The 11,935-nt window shown below is 35.5% G+C and overlaps 1 protein-coding gene across 5 annotated transcripts in view; it reads left to right on the top strand.

The window, feature by feature from the left end:
• The window catches only part of LOC111394366 (autophagy-related protein 18a-like), a 35,122-nt gene that overhangs the window by 4,152 nt on the left and 19,035 nt on the right, over positions 1–11,935 (top strand). The gene's annotated exons all lie outside the window — the stretch shown is intronic.

Genomic DNA, 11,935 nt, shown 5'->3' with positions numbered 1-11,935 from the left:
ATTTAAAAGAATAAATTCAGATACGATGCTGTGAAAAGATTAAAGAGGCTTCTTAAGAATAAAGGGAAAAGAGAGATGTTTCTGAGGGAGCAGACGGCTATAGAGTTGTGTTCTCTCTTCAAGTTCGTAATGGGAATGGTGTTTATATAGCGGTGAAACGAGGTTAAAATATGTACGGGGATGTGAATCAATTTTTTTGAAAATTTACATTATCGGTTCTCAACCTGTTACCCAAATAACTTGTTGGTCTTTAAATATCAGATATGAGCATGTCAGTCCACTTTATAGTTAGAAATTCAATCGCTAACAATGAAAAATCGTAAGGTTGATATTCATGCGTAACTTTATGAAGTAAGGCTTTGTCAATGAACTTAAATCGAGTCATTTTTATAAGGACCATATGTAAATTCAATGACGATTTTAGATATCTTCTGCTGTTGGAGATTGTGAGGATCAACTGAGATTATGAATTTTCTACCCCCTTGACTATCCCTCAAATTGCATTTTTCACACATCATCACAACCTTTGTTCTTAATAAATGGAAAGACGTCTACATATTTTTTAGCCCTTGTTTCAGCCTTTTTTTTTTTTTTTGTGGTTCAAAATTCATTTTGAAAGAGTATTTTATCGAAGAATAAGTGATTTAAAAAATAAAAAAGTGAATTTGTGTGTAAAATTATTTTGTAAGAGAATGTTTGATTAAAAATGTGTTTCGAAAAAATGGGGACCAAACATGGAGCTTATATCTCAACGTATACCTTAGCGTCTTTCCATTGTTAAGAATGAATGACTTGCCAAGTTGTCTAAAATATATTAAAAAAAGAATTAGGGATTACAAGTTCAAACAATATATTACAACCCAAATCAACTTGCAACTTTTTAAAGTTGAAAAACAAATTTGTTACTTAAGTAATAAATTACGGACCAATGATGCAAAATTTCTCTATTTTTTATCTTTCAAATATTTGATTCCTATGACTTTGAGTTGCGTGCCGACACGTGTCCCCTGTCGACGGTGGACAAGGGGGTTAAGGGAAGTTTCTCGAAATGAAGACGCTAGAAGACATCACTTATTTCGGGCTAGGGCTGAGCGTACGGGCCGGAGGAGGCCCGCGTTTACCTGTAATTTTGTTATTGACCTCGTCACGGGCTGTGTTATTTAGCTTCCACTTGAAAAATTATATATATATAAACAATTTAATTTATAAATAGATAAAAATAAATTATCGATCGTTCATATATTTATTTATAAGTAATTTATAAATTTTATTAAATGGATAATAAATTTTAAAGTACTATAAAGATATGAGAAAAATGGAAAAAAAGGAGACCTAACAGAATTTGCTAATTATATATTATTCTCATCGATTAGGTAAGTAAAATTAAGCAATTAATTAATTGCATCGTGTTAAAACTGATCAAAACACGTTTAATTTTCTAATTTTAACCCTGGTTGAATCCGTATTACATAATTTTGTTTTAGCGTACAATTTGAACTCTATATTTTTTAGAATCTCGTCAACTTTATTGTTAAAACTCATACATCATAGGTCACAAGAGTGTGGGACATTTTAATTGGACACCATAGTCACTCTGTGTGATTGAATTGCTATATTTACTAAAATTTTGAGCGAAAAATATATTTAATTGATTTAAAAAAGATGAGAATCAATTAAAAAGTTCTTGTTTGACTCTCATTTTTTAAACTCGTAATTCTCAAAATTTTAGCTCTTGATTGAGCCTCATTCTTTAGAAAAAAATGTATTTTTTAAATAGTATTTTGACATCATTTTAATCGCATATTATTCAATAAAATAATATTACACGTAAATCCTAAATTTTTTTATTCTTTTTAAACCACACATTTTACATCAATACAGTATTCAAAAATTCATTTTTTGCTTTATAATGGGACTCAAACAAGGGCTGCAATTCTTAGTTCACGTGACCTAAAACTTTTATTGATTTTAAAATTATATACATGCAACAATTTTTTATCAAGAAAAAACATGGGCATAGTGGACTAATTCTCAAGGTTTTTTTTTTCCTTTTTTTGTTTTTTTGTTTTTTTGTTTTTTTTTTTTTTTTTTTTTTTTTTGACATTGCATCTAAGAACTTTCTTTTAGCAGCTCTCTGATTTTGATAAAAATCAACTTTTTAGTAGATTTCGTGTAAGTTTCATGAAATATATGATTTTTTTGAAAATAAATTTTAAAAAATGGGGTCAAATATGAACTTAATAGCAAGCTAAGGTATTCACAATTGCATATCGATGCTAAAGTTTAATATTGCTAATATAGTTATAAAAACGCTTTAATGATGACTCAGAGTACAAAAATACATTTTAAGGACCAAAACAAAACTTAGCCTCCATTTGGAAAGAATTTATAAGTAGATAAAAATGAACGGTAGAAAAATGCATAGTACTTATCCGTATATTGAAAATGCGTGGTTCAAAATAAAATTTAATTAGTTTATAAAATGATTTATAAATTTATCAAACAGAAACTTAATTGTATAATTTTAATCAAAAATCAAGAATAAATGAGGTAATCTAACTTTCGATTCTCAGACTCAAAAGTAATTAAATTTTAATCAAAATCAAACACGAAATTGAGGGTTGTTAAATGAATCAAAACGAGATGCTTGTTTTCGCCCTTTTTTTAAAAATTGAACCAAAAACTCAAGCACGCATGATCTATAAGAATATTTAGCTGCTCGAGCTCGCAAGTGAGACGAGCCATCTACAATATTAACACAAAATGTCAAAAGATTACGCCTTATCAAACGGAAGTAGGCGTGAAATTGATTTCTCCTCTCCCCTACCTTACCTAAACGGCACCGTACACCTAAGTTGAAGATATTGGTGTATCAACATTTAATCCATATTCAACAATGCTTCATGTACATTATAATGTAAAACTTTGTACACTCCATCACGTGTCAAACTTTGATTTGACATTTTTTTTTTTAAAGAAGACTTTCTATCAAGGGTTGTGCTATGTGTACACGATGGTGTACACACAGGCTTACACCCCCCTCACATGGAGGAAGGCTCACATGTAATAAAATATTCGTGGACCTTCCTCCATGTGAGGGGTAGTGTAAGGCTATGTGTACGCAGCACTTTCCTTTTATCAATCACATGTTGTCAACTTGGATGATGTGCACAATTATGTACAAACAATGTGTACCAAGTGGCTTTATTTATCCATATTTGTTTAAAGGATTGGGATTATCATAATGAGTTTCTTATTTTCTAAAATTTGTTAACTAAGGTACAGGAATACGATTATGGTAGATTCCATCCATTATAATGACACAACATTCTTTAATAGCAGCTAAAGCGACCCCAATGAATTAATTTTGTTCCTTATTTTAGTAAATAATATTTAATATACAGTTATTATATTGGTTTTTTTGAAAGAAAAAAAAAATTCAATTTCATTTTGAAATATTTAACCCAATGCCATACCAATTTTTCACGAGGGATCCAGCCTGATCATCCACCTTGTCATAAGAACTAATAATTAAAACTCAGAAAATCTCAATTAATTATAATTTACTATCTATATTAGTCACTTTGTTAGTCCCCTTTATTTTAATTAACATCATTATCCTTCGTGAGCATTTAAAATTAATAGCAATCTAACGTAGATAAAAAAAATATTTAACTTACACACCACCATGTATACCAATGGTAGAATGCAATTAAAGATGTTCTAATAGCTCTATTCATGTCTAAATTAAAAGGCTCTTTCACTCACTAGGTGTCATACATACCTAAATGGGACTAACAAAGTAACCAGCGTTGAAATTAATTGAAATTTAGAGATTTAATTGCAATAAATTAAAGTTTAAAGATTCAATTAAGATTTCACTGAAAGTTCGGTGATCAATAACAAAATAACCTTAAATAAAACAATCAATGAATTGGCCAATTTACTAACAATAATGCTACTTGTGTATAAGAAGTTATAGAAACGTTATCTGTGTAAATAAAGAAAAAAAAAACCTAATATTATAGAAAAATATTTGTTATACATCACCATTTACATAATCTTTTACAGATTAATAAGGTGTCAAAAAAAAAGTTGAAGGGTATTTTTACACATTCTTTGATAAATGATGAGGTGACATGCATTTGACTTTGATTTGAATAAATGGTTAATGCCACTTTATCAAAAGAATTTGACAGAAATTTTGATGTAATTGTATGTGGAAGAAAGTGATTGGATGGAAAAGTTTACTGTATTTAAAATTGTCCAGTGATAAAATGTCACGTGATATTATGTCAAACTTTATGTTCATGTAGCGTGATTTAATTTTTTAAAATTGAGCATCATGTGGCATAAAGTAGCCCACGCACTCCAATGAGTTGTGAGTCGGTAACCTCACGTGAGTCCCACCCTATGTGAGGGTGTGGACAGAGCCGGTCCTATATTTGATGGGCCTTGAGACGAACGATGAAAATTAGGCTCCTCAGTGACAAAATTCAAAGGTATATTATGCGACTCACTGCTAACTTAAAAAACTAACATTAAAATAATAACGAAATATATCATAGAAACGATTTATATTATAAAACATCAAACCAAAAATTTCAAACAATTAGTTAAATACTATTCGTCTTGCTGTTTTAGAAGCAAAAACATCATTCAAATCTGAATAACTTAGCTGCTCAACCATTTCTATTTCTATTGATAACATAGTCAACCCGTTTAATCTTTCTTATGACATAGTTGATCAGAGATAGGTCTTGATCAACTTCAATTTCGAGAAACTTCTTTCCGCAAATGCAATTGTAACCGGTACGATTAACAAAATTTTGTAAGCAATATAAGTATTTAGGAAACAAATATCCAATGTCTTCAAATAGTGTAGCACTTCAATTGCTCTTGTTACTTCATTTGGTAAATAAATCTTCAAGACTTGTAACTCCGAGCATAAATCATCTCCACTGATATCCGAAAGCTCATCATGTTCAAGATATTTTTTAAGATTCATACAAGAGTTCAACAAACTTGATAAAGTTGCACTCCTTAACATCTTCAAATTAAATAAAAATCCAAATATATCATCATATTGTTTGAATTGTTCAAATCAAGTCCTCAGAGAAGATAGAGTTTGATCAATTATAAAAACAAAGTACTCAACTCTAAATGATTTTTCTGCTGATTGCTTTACCTCATTACTACAGTTTTCATCAAATTGCTTTTTTCTTCGAATTATGCGTTTTTCTATAAATACAGCTTCAATTTCCATTTCGTTTGCCTTTTTTATCGCTTCATCCATGGCAATGGTAAATCCAATTTCTTTATAATCTTCAAGAAATGAAACAAGTCATTGCAATAGATCGATAGCATGATCAATATCCATTGATTCGGTTTGAAGAAATTTACTCAAAATATTGACTGCATGCAATAGCCTGTACCAGATTACCATGCCAAGCAAGAACTCAAAATTTTGAAGTTCATGTGTTGCCAACGACTCGGCTTCACTCTTTACTTTAGGACCTTCGTTAGTTTCTACCAAATCAAGTAATGCTTCTCTTATCTGTGCAGTTCACTCCATTATAGGCTTCACAATCTCAACATGACTTTCCCAACATATTTGTGACAATAGATTCACTGTTAACCCTTTTACATTATCTTTAAAAATTTGTCATTTCTTGGTAGAAGATGAAAACAAAGTGTAGATGCGTCGCATCACTCCAAAGAAGGATACAGCTTTGGAACAACAATTTACCATATCACATAATGCTAGATTTAGACTATGAGCGCCACGTGGAGTATAGAAAGCTCAGGGATTCATTTCATGTACTCTTCTTTGCACACCTTTGTGCTTTTCACTCATGTTAGATCCGTTATCATACCCTTGCCCTCTAATGTCATCAATATCCAGATCAAGTTTGATCAAAGCCTTTTGAAGCTTGGTTGTAAGTCCAAGTCATGTTGTGTCATCTACCTTAAAAAATTCAAGCCAATATTCTTCAACTGTAGGTAAGTTTGCCGAATCATCTACAAATCGTACTATTAACGACATCTACTCCTCGTGACTTGCATCTGGAGTACAATCAAGTATAACTGCGAAATATTTTGCATGTTTAACTTTCTTGACAATTGCACTTCTCACCTCATTAGCCAACAACTGTATCAACTCATTTTGAAATTTTTTTTTTGCCAAGATATGTGTATTGAATCTCTTTTGTATTAGCCCACCGAATGTGCTCTTTCATTATTGGATCAAATTCACTAACTATTTCCACTATTTGTAAAAATAGACCACTATTCTCAACATTTAGCCTCTCATCATCTCCTCGAAATGGCAAGGTGTTTTTGGCGAGTCTTTTTACAATAGCGATTATCCTTATTAATACATGCCTCCAATATTCTCTTTCCGCATCAATCAACAATTCAACGCTTTTATCGATTGTAGTTTTTGTTCGAAGCTTATTTTCCAATTCAATTCAGCTAGTCATTCAACATAAATGCTCTCCATTTCCTTCATGACTTTTAATAGACCGATGCAAATTATGCCAATCTTTGAATCTATTGTTACCAAGTTGGCCAACTCTGGTAACATTTTTGGGTGTTTTAAACAACTTGCAACAAAAGCAAAAGATCATGTCCATAGATATTGATTATACTAGCTATCTTCTATCAATTGTTTGCTCATTTCGTAGCAATTGCTTATATTGTGAAGAATCAAAATGCCTATTTGTACAATCTTTTGGAAACGAGATATCATCAAATATTTTTGGACCCCTTTCAACTAAGTAATCCCTTGTTCTCTGATCAATGATTTTCTAATTCTCGGGATCATCCAAATTTAGAGAAAATCAACCCTCTTCTTTCTTGTCATCTTCTTCATTAACACATGCAGGTTTTATCACCTCTTCTTCCTTATCATCTACTACATTAACGTAGGCAGGTTGACTCACTTCTTCATCTTTATCATCTACTTCATTAACACATGCAGGTTGAATCTCTATTTCATCCTCATTCAACGTATTCACGTTGTTGATTTTAAAGTACTTGCCAATATCCCCTGCTTAACTTTGAATTAATGAAATTTCATTCCGTTTTATTTTTCTCTTTTGAGCACCAGACTCATATTTAGGAGGCATGTTGTATGAGTCTATATCTGATGCCCAATGATTAACCTAAAAAATAATTATAAAATATCTCAAATCATCACACAGTTAGAGTTTTTAATATAGTTATTATGTGCGCTTGTGCAATTGTTGATCTTTTAATAATCAATCATATAAGCTGACCAGACCACAATTATATAAGCCGACAAGGTTTCAAACATTTTCAATTTCTTCAATAACAAGTTAAGGCAAGCCATTGCTTACCTAACAAGTAGAATTTCGACGAAAACTGCGGAGTTATACCTTTAAGAATTCCACTGTCACAAGACTCACAACTCCCGACCCTAAAACAAAAATTTCACATCAAACGCTATTACAAATATTAACATGATCATCAAATTACACGCTAATACAAATATGAACATGATGGGAATATTGAACTCCATATTCAAATAAATATTATCAATCATCTCATAATTAAAGTTTTTAATACAATTTCTACGTGCGCTTGTGCAATTGATCCTACAATAACCAATCATATAAGCTAACTAGGCCACAATTATACAAGTCGACAAGGCTTCAAAAATTTCCAAGCAATAGATAAGTGTTTCGCGCGGGTTAGTCGCTAACAATTAAAAAGGATCAGACGATTGTGTAAGGGACGAAATCTCTTGAGACAAAATCCCAAAAAGGGATGTTCTTTTATTGGCGATGAACTTTACAACTGGAAATGGAAAACAACGTGCCTTCAAGGGGCGCAAGCACACGAGTTACAGAAAGAAAAGTGTTTAAGTCTAAAAACTAAGGAAATGAAAATTACATGTTCTCTATTCGAGAGTTTTTGATTCGGTCCTTTGCTTCTATGTCTTTTCTCCCTTTTATACTTCATAGACGATCTCTTTGTGATTAACTACTCTAAAAACTGCTTGATCGTCCTATAACTACCCACTTTCTTCGTAGTGGCCATTTTGTCATGAAAACTGCCTTTTAACTGCTTCCATTACCTTTCATCGTTCAACCGCTTTCGATTGAATTCCTTGAATCGTGGAAGGTGATAGGGCTGCTTTAACAACTGCTTTGATAACTGCATTTCTTGATAACCACGATGCGTTATGTTTGTTGATACCTTGGGCGACTTGAAGGTTTGGGCGAGAATAGAGTAACAGCTCTGGGCAATCGTATGACACTCTATTTGTTCAGATTCTAGGCGACTTGCAAACTTGGGCAATGGCGTTACCGCATTCTTGGGCCTCCTTATTTGGGCCTTCATCTTGATTTGTTCGATAGGGCTTCGTTCTTTGGGCTACCTGATTTGGGGATCCTCTAATTGGGCTTCGCTCCTTGGGCTGTTCGATTTGGGCTGAATTTTTATGTGTCAACAATTACCCCCCAATATGGCAGAATTAATAATAATTATTGAATTTTGCCATATTCACTTCGTGTTTCCAGCAACATTCAAAATTCCCAAGATTTTCAATCATTGTTTCCTTCTATAACTTGAAAAAGTACGTCGTTTTGCAAACCCTTATAAACCTCAAACACGCCATTTCACTGCTACCAAACCACGCCTCATATTTTTTGCGTCTCTTTCACGACTCACTGTTCATCTTTTGCTTCCTTGCTACGTAACCCTGAAAAGCTTCGTTTCTTCTCCAATGGCTGCTTCACAATCTCAAGCTAGCGATTCCTTTAGTTTTGATGACTTTCAGAGACTTCTGAGTCGCCCATACATAACCCCAAGTTTTCTCGCACCCGCCGACGTTGGACGTAACGAGTTCTACTTGGGTCCTTTCTTCAACAATGTAGAGGTAGTCGAACAGGCGGCGGTGAGTCAGCTGTTTCCTTGCACTCAGGGTCCTCCATTCGTGAACTCTCTACCGCTGGGGCCACTTCGCGAAAGAGGTATTCACACTTGGCCTAAATCTGACGTAACTTTTCGTAGGTGGCATGCTCGTCTTGTGGGTCATGGTCCTACTAAGGCACTTTTTGATAGCGCTAGGATTTCTGATTTGTTAGAAGTCTCTATTCGCCCCCCTACTTTTGATTCAGCGCTCTTTTCGATTGCTTTGAGTTTTTGGTCCCCTGAGTATAACACCTTTATTTTCCCTCTTGGCCCCATATCTATTACGTTAAGGGATGTTAGGGCCCTGGTGAATCTACCACCTTTGGGCGATGCCATTTTCCCAGGTATCTTAGTTTCTGGTGGCGTCCCAAAGTTTGGTAAAAACTATACCGACTCTTATTCAAGCCTGCAGACCCTCCACAATCATTCGAGTGCTGAGCCTACCCATACTGAGCGAGTGACTTTCCTTTTAGTTTGGCTTTGTAAATATATTTTGTGCGTGCCAAGTATAAAGCCCTCTCTGAGTTATTTACCTATAGCGCACGAATTAGCGCGTGGCAGGCCTTTGAATTTATGTTCTTTGTTTCTGGCTGCCCTTTATAGAGACATGACCTCTCTCCAAGCTCAATTGAAGAATGGCGCATCTCCTACTAGCAGTGGACCTCTTTGGTTTACTCAACTGTGGTTGAGATCCTATTTTCCATCGCTTGGTGCCCCATCCATTTCTCGTCCTTCTGCTAGTTGTTACGGGCTAGCTATGGAGCCCTTAACTCCTGTAAATATGTCCAGAAGGGACATTTTTTCATTCTTTTATTCTTTAGATTCAATCTCTTCCTTTTTTCCTTTTCCTCCTTTCTTGACGCCAAACTATGTACATCGCCCTTCCACTATAGATAACGCGAGTACCTCCCAGCTCACTTGGATCCAGTTTTTAACTGGGAGTGAGCTATTTCATGACATTCTAACTGGGACTAATGCCAAGGCAGGGGTAGAGATTATGCTCCCCAATTTTTTGCTCGCCAGCTTGGTTTTGGCCAAACTTGGCCTATTCCTCCTTGCTATTGAAAGAATTTAGTTGACCGTTTTCTTACCATTACTAAAGCGGAGGCAGAGGCAGAGGCTATAGATGCTCGTAATCTCCTTTTAACCAGTCATTTTTCATTGGGCCCTTTCAATTCTAGTCACGTCATTTACCCTCTTTTTGAACAACTCTGGCCATCGGTTAAGCGCAGATTATTTGCGACTGAGGCCAATCGTGCCTTTCATTCATTAGACCAACCGAGTATTTCTTCTCCTCCTCTTGTTTTGGTCACTCCTTTGTCTGTTCGGAGCCCCTCTCCATCTCGTCGCACTAAACAATCTGCTCGTCCATCTTCTTCCCTCCCTGCCAAGCCTACTACGGTCAAGAGTACTCCAAGCCGCAAACGGCCAGCCTCAACATCTCCCATTTTGGAGGATGATGTCGATGATGATGATGATGCCCCTCTTATTGGCAAGAGGAAGGTAATTAAATTGGTTTACTTACAAGTATACTTTTCCACACCTGAAGCTTTTCTGTGTGCTGATGATCTTTTAGATTTCTCAGAAAAGTCCAATCTCTCCTTTAAAGGCTTTGACATCGACAACTCCTGCTCCATCATCTTCTGCTGAGGCTACTTCATCCAAACCGGTTGATGAGGGGGCTACGCTTAAAGAGACATCTTCAGTCCCAGAATCCTCATCACAACCCATGGATGAGCCACCTTCTTCTCAAGGCGTCGACCCCCCAAATATCAAAGCAGAAGGTAATTCAGTTTTTAATGTCTTACCTTTGCTCGTGCTATTGGTTTCTGATTTGTTACTCTTGCCCGTTGTGGCAACATCTTCTCGCTCGGACAAGGGGAAGTCCTCACGAATGGATGAGTCGTTGGTGGCAGGCTTGGCTGAGGGCACGCCATCTTCTACGATTGTCGACGAGGTAGTCTTTGCTTCATTTCTATTTCCACCTTGTTCGTTATAGTGAGGATTTTTGATATTGGCAATCTTCTTCGCAGGATGCTGACAGGATTGTGCGTTCTATCCAAAACTTATTCGCTTCCTGGGGGCAAGTCCAGACGTCTCGCCTTGCTCCATCTGATCGTCCTGCTGCTTCTTCAGAGGAGGACTTGAAGTTCCTGAAGGAATCAATATTTGAGTACATATCCTTCATGGATATGGATATTGGAAGGGCTAGTGCTGCCAGGCACAAGGATGAACTTGAGCACTTAAGTGCGAAGTTGGAGCAAGCACTGACGCTTCCGTCGCTCAATCTTTCTGCCGATTTTAAAGCGACGTTGAAGGTTATCCACTCCGAGGTCCTTTCTATGCTGGCCAAGAATGCTGAACTAAAGGCCAAGCGTACTCAATATCTTCGAGCTGTAGCTGAGAAAGAGTCTTTGCGCATGGAGATTAATAAGGTTGAGGACGAGTTGAAAGAAATCTCTTCCGAAGTCATGATTGAAGACTCTTTGATGGTTAACTTGGCTGCTCAAATGAGGGAACTTCAAGTTAAAATGGACGACTGCAGGGCGAGGATGGCTGCTAAAAAGCGCAACGCCTCCCAGGGAATTGAGCGAACTAAGTCCTTGGTCGAGCAGTACAAGAAGTTGGAAGTTGATGATGATGACATCGCAGCTGAATTGAACATCACTTCCTCTCGACAGAACGAGGATTGGAAAAAACTTGGGGAACGAATTCGTTCCATATGGGGTAGACTGTAATTAAGACATGCGATGTCTTTTTCTTTTGTAATTCGATTTTTCCCTTTGTAATTTTGTTCATCATTAATGAACATTAACTTCTTGTGCATTTATTTGACGTTTATTTTTTAGTCATCAATCCTTTAAGCACTTAACTGCTTTGCACTAAGAATCTTGTCCATTTCCTTTTAATATTTCCACCACTTTTCCCAAGACTTTGGGCTATTTAATTCCGTTTATTAGACAGAAATGTGGCTGTTCATATTCTGTCTCTTCAT

This window comes from Olea europaea, chromosome 1 (assembly GCF_002742605.1).
Source record: "Olea europaea var. sylvestris chromosome 1, O_europaea_v1, whole genome shotgun sequence".
In the NCBI taxonomy this organism is placed as follows: domain Eukaryota; kingdom Viridiplantae; phylum Streptophyta; class Magnoliopsida; order Lamiales; family Oleaceae; genus Olea; species Olea europaea.
This window is presented reverse-complemented; position numbering and strand designations above follow the sequence as displayed.